General features: G+C 43.9%; 1 protein-coding gene across 1 annotated transcript in view; it reads left to right on the plus strand.

The window, feature by feature from the left end:
• The window catches only part of LOC139746517 (uncharacterized), an 867,914-nt gene that overhangs the window by 282,430 nt on the left and 574,206 nt on the right, over window positions 1-11,278 (plus strand). The gene's annotated exons all lie outside the window — the stretch shown is intronic.

Genomic DNA, 11,278 nt, shown 5'->3' on the forward strand with positions numbered 1-11,278 from the left:
TATCACTTTTCAACACGTTAACATAACAGTTCTTCGCTGAGCGTTATTGCGTTATGGTGTCCAGAAAAGAAAACGGCCCTCGAAGAGTCATTCAACCTTAGGGACCTAATGGTATGTAGAAACACACACACACACACACACACACACACACCTGATGGGAACAGATTGGGAATCCATGCAACTAAGAATTTTAACAAATCAGATCATTTCTCTTCACGAAACCACGACACGCGCGTGCTCCAGTGTGTGTATGTGTGTGTGTGTGTGTGTGTGTGTGTGTGTGTGTGTGTGTGTGTGTGTGTGTGTGTGTGTGTGTGTGTGTGTGTGTGTGTGTGTGTGTGTGTGTGTGTGTGTTTACCCGCCACATTCTTCAGATTTTATATCCCGCTTGCAACCCAGAATATCCCAGCATAACGTGGTGGAACAGTGGACGTCACCTGGTCGGAATAATCCCCATGGAGAGTGTCCAGCGGAGGGGTGTGTGTGTGTGTGTGGGGTGGGCGCCCCAACACCTTTTACACTGGGTAGGATTTTTTTTTTCCTCTCTCTCTCTCTCTCTCTCTCTCTCTCTCTCTCTCTCTCTCTCTCTCTCTCTCTCTCTCTCTCTCTCTCTCTCTCTCTCTCTTCTCTCTCTTTTCTCGCCCAACATGTGTTCAAATCCCTTCCAGTGTTGTGAGGTTTACGACGCAGTAAAGAATGCCACGAGATTTTCAAAGAAAAAAAGAAAAGAAAAAAAAAAGAAGAGAGAGGTTGCTGGCAGTGTTCAGTACCTCCGTACACTTTAAGGTATTATGAGCTCTGGAATTGTGAGAAAGCGGGGGCGAAAATGCCGAGTGATTGTTGCTGAAAAAGATTATATTTCATTGTTAGGGTAATTATGATCGGCTTATAACACTGTCCAAGCTTCGAAAGTTGTTCGATGATATGTATTGGCGTATGTGATTAGTTTCGATGCTCCCTTCTCTCGTGAACTGGAAAGTGTGGGCATGTAACTCATTTTCCAGGTTGTGTGTCAGAATTGTGTTAAGGTTTCCTTCTTTTGCAAGTTCTGAGTCAGGGCGATGGTGAAGTGCATCCTCAGGTCCTGGTACTAGGATGATGATGTAGTCCTTCGTCAGGTCTTGGACTAGGGTGATGTGGTCCTTCTTCAGGTCCTGGTACTAGGATGATGATGTAGTCCTTCGTCAGGTCTTGGACTAGGGTGATGTGGTCCTTCTTCAGGTCCTGGTACTAGGATGATGATGTAGTCCTTCGTCAGGTCCTGGACTAGGGTGATGTGGTCCTTCTTCAGGTCCTGGTACTAGGATGATGTTGTGGTCCTTCGTCAGGTCTTGGACTAGGGTGATGTGGTCCTTCTTCAGGTCCTGGTACGAGGATGATGATGTAGTCCTTCGTCAGGTCTTGGACTAGGGTGATGTGGTCCTTCTTCAGGTCCTGGTACTAGGATGATGATGATGTCCTTCGTCAGGTCCTGGACTAGGATGATGTGGTCCTTCTTCAGGTCCTGGTACGAGGATGATGATGTAGTCCTTCGTCAGGTCCTGGACTAGGGTGATGTGTTCCTTCGCCAGTTCCTGGTACTAGGATGATGTTGTGGTCCTTCGCCAGGTCCTGGTACTAGGATGATGTTGTGGTCCTTCGTCAGGTCCTGGACTAGGGTGATGTCCAAGCGCTTCCTAAGGTCCCTGGTATAGGATCATGGTGACAATGAAAATGCATCCTCAAATCTTGCTAAGAGTATTACACCAAGAAGACTTTGTACTAGAGGACGAAATACAAGTCCGATGGTTTTCCCCTCCACCTTCGTTTATAAGAGAGACTTGATGGCTTTAGGGTTGACTAGTGGTCTTCCAGCCAGCCACGCACACTACCCTCCCCCCGTTCCCGTGCTCCACACTTTAGGTCAACTGATAACAGGGATATTCAGGAGCCATACCACGTAATGGGCGGTTACCTGCACGCCACCCACACGCAGTCATATCCGCATCAAGCTTATCTTGACGGACGCTTAGCTGAGAAGACCCGACTCTCCCACCAACGCAAACTTTCATTCTGCAATGAGTATTTGACGTGTGCGATGCAAAGTCTGGGTTGGTAGCCACCCAGCATCTCATGGGGTCCTGGAACACACAAGAGGCGTTCGATCGCCCTCCAGCAACGTCACCCAAAATGAATGCCATGTTCAGCCTCTCAGCATCGGCACTTAGGCGCCGCCACGGATGAAGTCTGTCGAGTGCCTCAGAGTTTGACGCGAGATCGGTGATGGGAATCCCTACCAACGGGAGGAGGGAAAATCATATACCTGGCCGGGAAAATCTACATCAGCTGTGTGAACGATGAGCAAATATAGTGAGAACATATCCACACAAGACACATTAATTTCCTACCACCTCTTGAGTCAGCGGTGTTAGCTGATCAGATACATTTTTACCTACCCGTCTGTCGGAGAAATTAGACGAAGGAGAGAGAGAGAGAGAGAGAGAGAGAGAGAGAGAGAGAGAGAGAGAGAGAGAGAGAGAGAGAGAGAGAGAGAGAGTCCGATCATTGCTTACCTTCTATATGCAAAGCTGAAAAACATTTGCGTCGATTAAAATGCATAGCTTAGTCAGCGAGGAATAATGCCTTATAAAATGAGACTTTAATGGGAATTTTCTTTTTGTAAACTCCTTCATCTTTTCGTGTATCTTCTCGTTATCTACAATTTTAGAATATATATATATATATATATATATATATATATATATATATATATATATATATATATATATATATATATATATATATATATATATATATATGGCAGTAATTACTGTTATTAGAGTTATGTAATTCCTGAATTAAAATCTCTTATTTTCTGACGTGTGGAGATCTGCAGCACCATATGTGTGTGTGTGTGTGTGTGTGTGTGTGTGTGTGTGTGTGTAAAGTAGAAACCTTACACCTCAGTCACCATAATTTGCAGTTTATGGCTTCGTAAATATAAAGGTAGAAAAAAAGGAAATTTGTAGTTTCCTCATTATATAAGAATTTATTCCAAGGTAAAAAGCGTTCATTAAAACATGTTTCATCAGCCGTAAAAGTTTGTGTGATGATATGTATTTTGATCCCTGACTCATACATAATATGTCTGACATTTTATGTCGTGCAATTTTTACGTGTATTTTGTGCAATGATTTCTGTTTCTTTTATTGCCTACAACTCGAAGATATGTTATTACCTGGTAGGAGATGGTTTGTTGCCCCATGGATTGTGAGAGGTGTGGGTGGGTGAATGTGTGTGTGTGTGTGTGTGTGTGTGTGTGTGTTGTGACTGTGTGTGTGTGTGGTTTATGTCTTCATTGTCACCGTAGATACACAGTCTGGTTTAGTATGGGTACTGAATATGTGTTGCTGTGGATCACAGCCTATAAAACTTAATAAAAACAATGTTATGAAGTTTTCTCAGCCATAAGATATAAGAAAGTGATAAGACACCTCCACCATCTCTGAAACATGAAGGTCTATGAGGCCAAGTGACACACACGGCGCACACGAAGAAGAGGGAGAGAATGGAAGTTTCTTACATAATCGTGACGCATCTTGATTTGATTTTGTAAGATGCAAAACGTCAACAGTACTGCCCTCAGTTCTTGGTCTGTACACACACACACACACACACACACACACACACACACACACACACACACACACTTGTCCTCAGTAAAGATCCTCCCACACACACACACACACGCCACACAAGTACTTTCTCGTCCCATTCTGCAGCTAAAACTATCAGTTTCCCCACCCACACACAACATCCATTTCTTTTCCCCCAACACTGCTCTCGCTCTAACCCTTTAAAGTCCTTTATATCTTCCCTTCCACACACACACGCTCACACACGCACACACACACGCACACGCGCACACACGCACACACACACGCCAGTCCACCTCATAACACGTCCCACGTAATCCTACTCCACATTCTAACTTTTGTCTCACCTAAATTCACTGTTTTTTAAGGTATTCTCTCACACTACCTTAAAATTCCATCATCCGTTCAACCAGCTCCCGGGACATTAGTATTTAGACAACTTCATCCTTCTCGCCCCGTTCATTCTCCTGACTCCAAATCCACTTGTGATGGAGGGCGTTACAGCCGCTCAGGCCTAGCCATCCACACCCTGAAGCAGGATTACAGTACACTAGTCTGGTCCAGGAGGCTCCACCCTCACCTTGCTGCCAGACGCAAACCACCAGACACCGTGATCGCTGACTCCAGGATGGGTTAGTTCCTCGTGTGATCATTACACACACACACACACACAACAATATATATATATATATATATATATATATATATATATATATATATATATATATATATATATGTACTTTATATGTGTATATTTTATTGTCTTTAAATGAAGGGCAGTGTCATTATTTGTTTTGGAATCACGATTATATTTTTATTCTCCTGCCTTTTAAAATATTCCTCTCCTCCCAGATTGGACGTTCCATTGTTATTTGCCGAATCAGCTCCATTCCCAGTGCAGCGGCGGGGATCCTCCCATTCTCTCCCAGCTTAGTGTCGTCATCAAGGCCAGACTGCTGTACATCTTGCCTGCTCTTGCCTCATATGTAGATTTCTCTCCTTCGATATCGAGGCGTGCAGCGCTGGTCTCCTCCACGTCAGGGCCGGTGGAAATGCTCCCCTGTGCTGAACGTGACTTTGGTCATCACGTAATGCATAGTTTATCTTTTTGGTCAGGCCATGGCCGAGCTTACTGGAGAGCATCGTAGATTGCAGAAGAATTTTTGTTTCTTGAATATATTTCGCACGATGGTCGTAGCTCCGTCTTCTTTTTATGTCGCCTTAAACTTGTTTCCTTTATATACATATGTTGCTGATGGCAAGGGCTCTCGTTCCAGTGACTCTGTGACTCTGTTGTTCCCCTCCATAACACCTCGTGCTTTAGTAGGTTGCAGTGTCGATTCTTCCGTGCTTTACCCCATCAGTTTCTCTCCGGTCAATACCATCCGGCCGAAGAGAAAGCAATGAAAGATGCAGCAGAGTCCTGCTACCGTCATGCTGGTCTGGGTGAGTTTTTAATTGTTTCTGGCTGCTCTTCTCTTGCTAAATTATCCACTCCTGGTGGATATATATATATATATATATATATATATATATATATATATATATATATATATATATTAATATATAACCGTGTAAATTCATTTCGAGAGCAAATGTTCTTGGAAGCTCATTTCACAATTCTTACAGATGTAAAAGAAAAGACCCGCTCCAAAATAAAAATGTTTGCCCATTTTGCATTCTCTTAGCTGAACGACCTGCAAAGCGAATGCTAGATTGTTGTTTGCAAGTGCTGCTACTACAGCAGGGGAATGTCTCCAGCTAGGGATTTAGTCTCGTGTTGGCTCTGCAGTCGCGCGTAAAGTGATGAATCTCTCTCTCTCTCTCTCTCTCTCTCTCTCTCTCTCTCTCTCTCTCTCTCTCTCTCTCTCTCTCTCTCGCTCTCTCTCTCTCTCTCATGGAGAGAGTGAAATGTATGGGATAGATCTCACAAGCTATTTCGAGGCGAGGCATCGTGCTAAACGTCCATTAAAATCTCCCCCTTGCTCTCTTTTTAGTTCTCAACAGCAGAGCAAAACACACCTGGTAAGAACGGGAGAAGGGAATAGAGGCTCATGAGAGAGAGGGAGAGAGAGAGAGAGAGAGAGAGAGAGAGAGAGAGAGAGAGAGAGAGAGAGAGAGAGAGAGAGAGAGAGAGGTGGGGCAGGGGGGGGAACGTATTCTAAAAACGCGAGAGCAGTAACTCCCTTCACCCCCCTCTCCTCCCATCCGCCCTCGTAGCCCTGTATGAGAACCCTGAGAAAGATGAGGGGAAAAAAAAAATGATAAATATGAAGTCGTGTCTTAATACCGCCAATTAAAATTCAAGACGCCTTACGCACTCCCGAGGCTTCCTTCCCAGGAACTTCATCGCACGACCGTCGTACCCACCCAGAGAGAAAGACTTTAGCCAGACGGCTTCTTCCCTCCTTCAAAGATTCCCGGTCTCGCGTATTTTTCCTTTTTCTATAGAGTCCCATGAAATGGAGGATGGCACGATTACAGATCTGGTTTTGTGTGTCTGAATAATCAATACTAATGATCTGGAAACAATGAGGAATAATTAATCAAGATCCGGAAACTCTTCGGATCCTGAAAATAGGGGTTAGGGAGTGAGACTGCTCTACACACACCGTTCTCAGATCACCATCCGTCATCGACGCGACTAAACATCAAGATTCGTTCGTTCCTCCCGAGGGAGAAAGAACGTACCCACACCCTCGCTGGCCTTTCTCCAACCTTCATAATTTTTTGCGCTACATTCATGAGACTAATCAAGAAGATTTTAGCCTCAGATGGAAGTTTAGACCCGAGTCTTAAAATATGTTCAGGACAAGGACAGCTTTATTCTTTAAGCACTTTTCAATTTTACCATCAGATTTTCTCATTTTTTTTCTGTCAAGCGTGATTTTGATAGTTGTATAGGTGAGCAGTCGATAATGTTATTCAGGAACAGTCGCAAGTCTTTTGAGTCATCTCCTCAACGTCCCTGCAGGAGGAACGGTTAAGAGACTGTGGGAGCCAAAAACTTTGTTCCTCCGTCCCACGCTTCCAGAGGACGAATCAGAGGCATCGGAGGGTTCCAGAGATTTTGTGGTTTTCTCTCAGGAGTGTAGCAGTTAGCTCGTGTTATTCTGTTGCCTGATCGGTGGATCTAGCTTCACCGACAGATTTCCGACCTATATACATTGAATATCCTTACCAACCAATCAACAACACTGTCATCCCCTTTTGTCATGAATTCCACTGCAATACCGTCGAAACCCGCCGCCTTGCCGGCTTTCATCTTCCGCAAAGCTTTCACTACCTCTTCTCTATTTACCAAATAGAGACTCTGTATATTTCCCAGGGCTGTAGTGTTTGTTGGGATCCAGTTAGCTTACCAGTTCCACTGAATCTTCCCCTGACTCTGGAGGTCATGAAAAAATGGGTTCCTTGAATCACCTGCTTTATCCAAAGGCCTTGATGACCTGGTGATGAGAAAGATATCTCGGGCTACTCATACATAAACATATTCTTTCATGAATATATTCTTACCTCTAAGTGGCTCCTGTTGATGCTTATACTTGCTAAAATTTCATGGATGTCCGGTTGAAAAGATTGTCTACTTCCCTCATACCTTCGTGGTTTGAGGTTTGAGGTATCTCTTCGACCGTCAGCTAGACCTGGAACCACCTTCCTTTAGGTTCCAGAGTTACCCCACCGTGAGTGTTGGAGGGAAGCGTCAAACCCCACGATCCTCATGCATCTCTTACATGTTATACAAGACTCCCTTCTGGGCATGCTGCTCGCTCGTTCACCGTGTTACTGAGTCGCCGCTGCAACCTCTACGAGTCTGTAACAACGTATGTTTTCTAGTTTCATTTGCAAATCTAGGGCTTTAACGCGAACTGTAACATCTAACCTACGGAATTTAGATTTGATTTTTCTAATGGAACCATTTGTGTGTGTGTGTGTGTGTGTGTGTGTGTGTGTGTGTGTATATATATATATATATATATATATATATATATATATATATATATATATATATATATATATATATATATATACCTCGCAAACGCGGGAGACAGCGGCAAAAAAAAATATATATATATATATATATATATATATATATATATATATATATATATGTATATATATATATATATATATATATATATATATATATATATATATATATATATATATATATATATATATATATATATGTATGTGTGTGTGTGTGTGTGTGTGTGTGTGTGTGTGTGTATGTATACGCGCATAGTACATAGTGCATATGATTTTTAGAGGAACGTTGAACATAAATGTTAATTGTAGTGTCTGACTCGGAGAGAATTCAGATTTGATCATTGTAGCGCAACGGTCTGTATTATTAAAACAGAGGAACGGAGAGCATATGTTCAGTGTGTATTGCACAGACTCATTTCACTTGAGTGGACGTTTTGCTCCTCCATGCTATTGAGAAACCAAGGCCAGGTTGATGTTCCTTTAACATCAGCAGCCAGTCTTGTCCTGTGGAGCCGTGAACTGTAGGGTTAAGAGGCCGAGGTACGTGCACGACATGGAAAGACCTTATGGGTGATGGAGGGGGCAGCAAAGCAAGGGTCAACAGTGGCAATTTTCAGATCTGTAACCAGTGGTGATCTTTCATGTCATATCCAAGTGATGGCAACTCTTTGGTCATTGATAACGAAACTTATGTATGAAAATAGTTATTGGTATGTGTGTGTGTGTGTGATTTGTGAATCACTGGGAGAACAAGGAAAAGAGGTGAACCATGGAGGAGGTGGAAGGATAGAGTGAAAGGAGCTGTAAGTGATCGGGGCCTGAACATGCAGGAGGGAGTGAGGCGTGCAGGGTTTAGAGCGAACTGGAACGATGTGGTATAGAGGGAACGACGTGCCTTTCAGTGGGCTGAACTAGGGCGTATGAAGCTGTCGGGTGAAAACCACGGACAGGTCTGTGGGGCCTGGTTGTGGACAGAAGGCTCTGGTTTCGATGCGTTAAACGTGACAGGTACTGACTGAATATGTGAGCGAATGAAGGCGTTTCTTCGTCTCTTCCCTAGCGCTAACTCGCATTCGTGAGAAATGGCGAACACGTATGAAAAGATGAATAAAAAAAAGAATTTACGTGTATGAAATCTGAATTTGAAAATGCACGCAGGAGTGACGTGGGCGGCATGAGAGCTCATGAGCCAGAGAGAGGGAGAACTTCAGCGGTGCCCCTAGGGAGACCGGGGAAAAATTGCGGCTCTCCCCCACAGAAAAAAATCAAAGGTCAGGGAAAAGTCAGAGTGCTTTATGCAGAGCTGGGGAAATTTATGGTATTTCCAGAAGGACACTTACGTAAATACTTTAAAAAGTTTCCTTGTGTTCCGATTTGTTTCCTTCACTCGCCATCTTCAAAGACCACACGAAAAAGTAGTATATATATATATGTATATATATATATATATATATATATATATATATATATATATATATATATATATATATATATATATATCACTTCAGTCCATTGGAACTGATCATTAGATTTCTTTATCGTTTCTAAGTCTGTGTGATTAATGAATCGTGTAGGTTTATAGAACCTTCAGCCTCAAAGGGCAGGATTTTGGATATAATTTTTATCGGCAAGTATGGGAAGCCATATTCTCTCTCTCTCTCTCTCTCTCTCTCTCTCTCTCTCTCTCTCTCTCTCTCTCTCTCTCTCTCTCTCTCTCTCTCTCTCTCTCTCTCTCTCTCTTCTGTTATTTCTGGCAAAGTGAGAAAATGGTGCAAAAACGGTGGCGTCGGTTACTGAGAAAAATTCGATTGGTGAGTGGAAAATTCATACGACCAGGGGGAAAAATATCTATATACCCCCCCACGGTTGAGATGGGGTAAGGGAGGAGGATAACCTTGTAGGGAAAAATGATCGCAAAGAAATGGGGATTTTTTTCTCTCCCATGCATAACACATGAAGTACTGTACTGTACTATACTGCACTGTACTGCACTGTTCTGTACTATACTGAACTGTACTGTACTATACTGTACTGTACTGTATTTTACTGTACTGTACTGCACTGCACTGTACTTTAATGTACTGCACTGTACTGTACTGTACTGTACTGTACTGTATTGTATTGTACTGCACTGCACTGCACTGCACTGCACTGCACTGTACTTTAATGTACTGCACTGTACTGTACTGCACTGCACTGCACCGCACCGCAGTGCACTGCGCTGTACTATACTGTACTGTTGGTAACAGAGTATAATCTACTGGAGCTACTAATTCGTGTGGAGGATGTGTCATCGGCAGCGAGTGACCCACGGATGGGACAGATGACGACCTGCGGTGACCCGTGAGTTGTGCTACGGAACCGAATGCCAACACCATGCATGGGTTCAGACATACCAGGAGGCCAGCCTCAACCTCATGGGTTAGATACAAGGCGAACACCCCGGTTGATCCATGGAGGATGAAGAGGACTGGAGGTGGTGACTCTCCGAAGGGGAGGGTCGACACAGGACGATCCGACGACTGGGAACCGAAGTGAGTCTTTACCATCAACTCGAAATACTGATGTGGGGTGATTGCATTCCTTCAGAACGCCGCCGTCACGCTCGCAAGTAACGCCATTAAGGAAGAAGAACTTACCAGGAGCGAGGAGGTGATTGCCGTTAGCATAACAGTGAGGCGATGACGGTGTTCTTGACGTCCCATAACACTTCCCCTCCCATCCCCATCTCTATGAGCTTAAGCTTCAGCTAATGGCTGCCGTTAACAAAATTATGGAGGGTAAGTCCCGACATTTTTTTTTTCTTCATCTATTTCACAAATTCCTTGCTGAACACATCACCACCGCGAAGACTGGCTTGTGGGGAGATGTTTGGGGGAAGGGGCAAGTGGGTTCGTTCTCGTGGCACGTTCTCTCCAAACAAACTCAAGTGTCGTTAGCGTAGCAAAGCTAACACTTCAACGACAAGCAGACGCCGCCGTGACCTTGTTATCCGACACTCTTAAAGTCTCCCTAAGACACGTCCGTTGTAGAGGAAGAAGAATCTGGAGCAACCGCCAACCCGACTTTGCTGGGTTCTCGATACCCCTGTCCTCAGCCAGCGTGTCTGTGGCATATGAAAATGAATCTCATTGGCTGAAAAAGGACCATCGAACACCCCTTTCTGTTCTGGATGAGTGATAAAGAAACACTACATCTGTCTCTCGTTTGGTGAGAGGGCGTAAGACTGTCTTTTCCATGACGATAAAGATTTGCAAAAAAGAAATTTTTGCCTACACGAAGGAGTTCAAATTTTTTTTTTCTTCTTTGCTCTTATATCGTGGAAGACGTTAGGGTAAGCCGCTCAGAACACCGGAGTCTCTTATAATCTTCTTGGGATTAATATTCCAGACCCGGGCGGCTCGCTCCCTCCCACCGAAATCCTGAACCTTCTCGACTTTCAGCAAAGAATATTTCCTCTCTACCTGCTTAAGGATGGAGATGCGGTAATCCCGCAAGGCAGGTGTCATTACGAACACGGGCGATAAGATAAGCCGGACGAGACACGGTAGGGACAAGATGTAGTTCCACTGCTACACACAACTTTAGAATTAACGACGCCTTACTTTAATACCAGTTCGACTTTTCCCGCATTAGCGAGGTAGCGCCAGGAA

Source organism: Panulirus ornatus, chromosome 65, assembly GCF_036320965.1.
Source record: "Panulirus ornatus isolate Po-2019 chromosome 65, ASM3632096v1, whole genome shotgun sequence".
Taxonomy (NCBI): domain Eukaryota; kingdom Metazoa; phylum Arthropoda; class Malacostraca; order Decapoda; family Palinuridae; genus Panulirus; species Panulirus ornatus.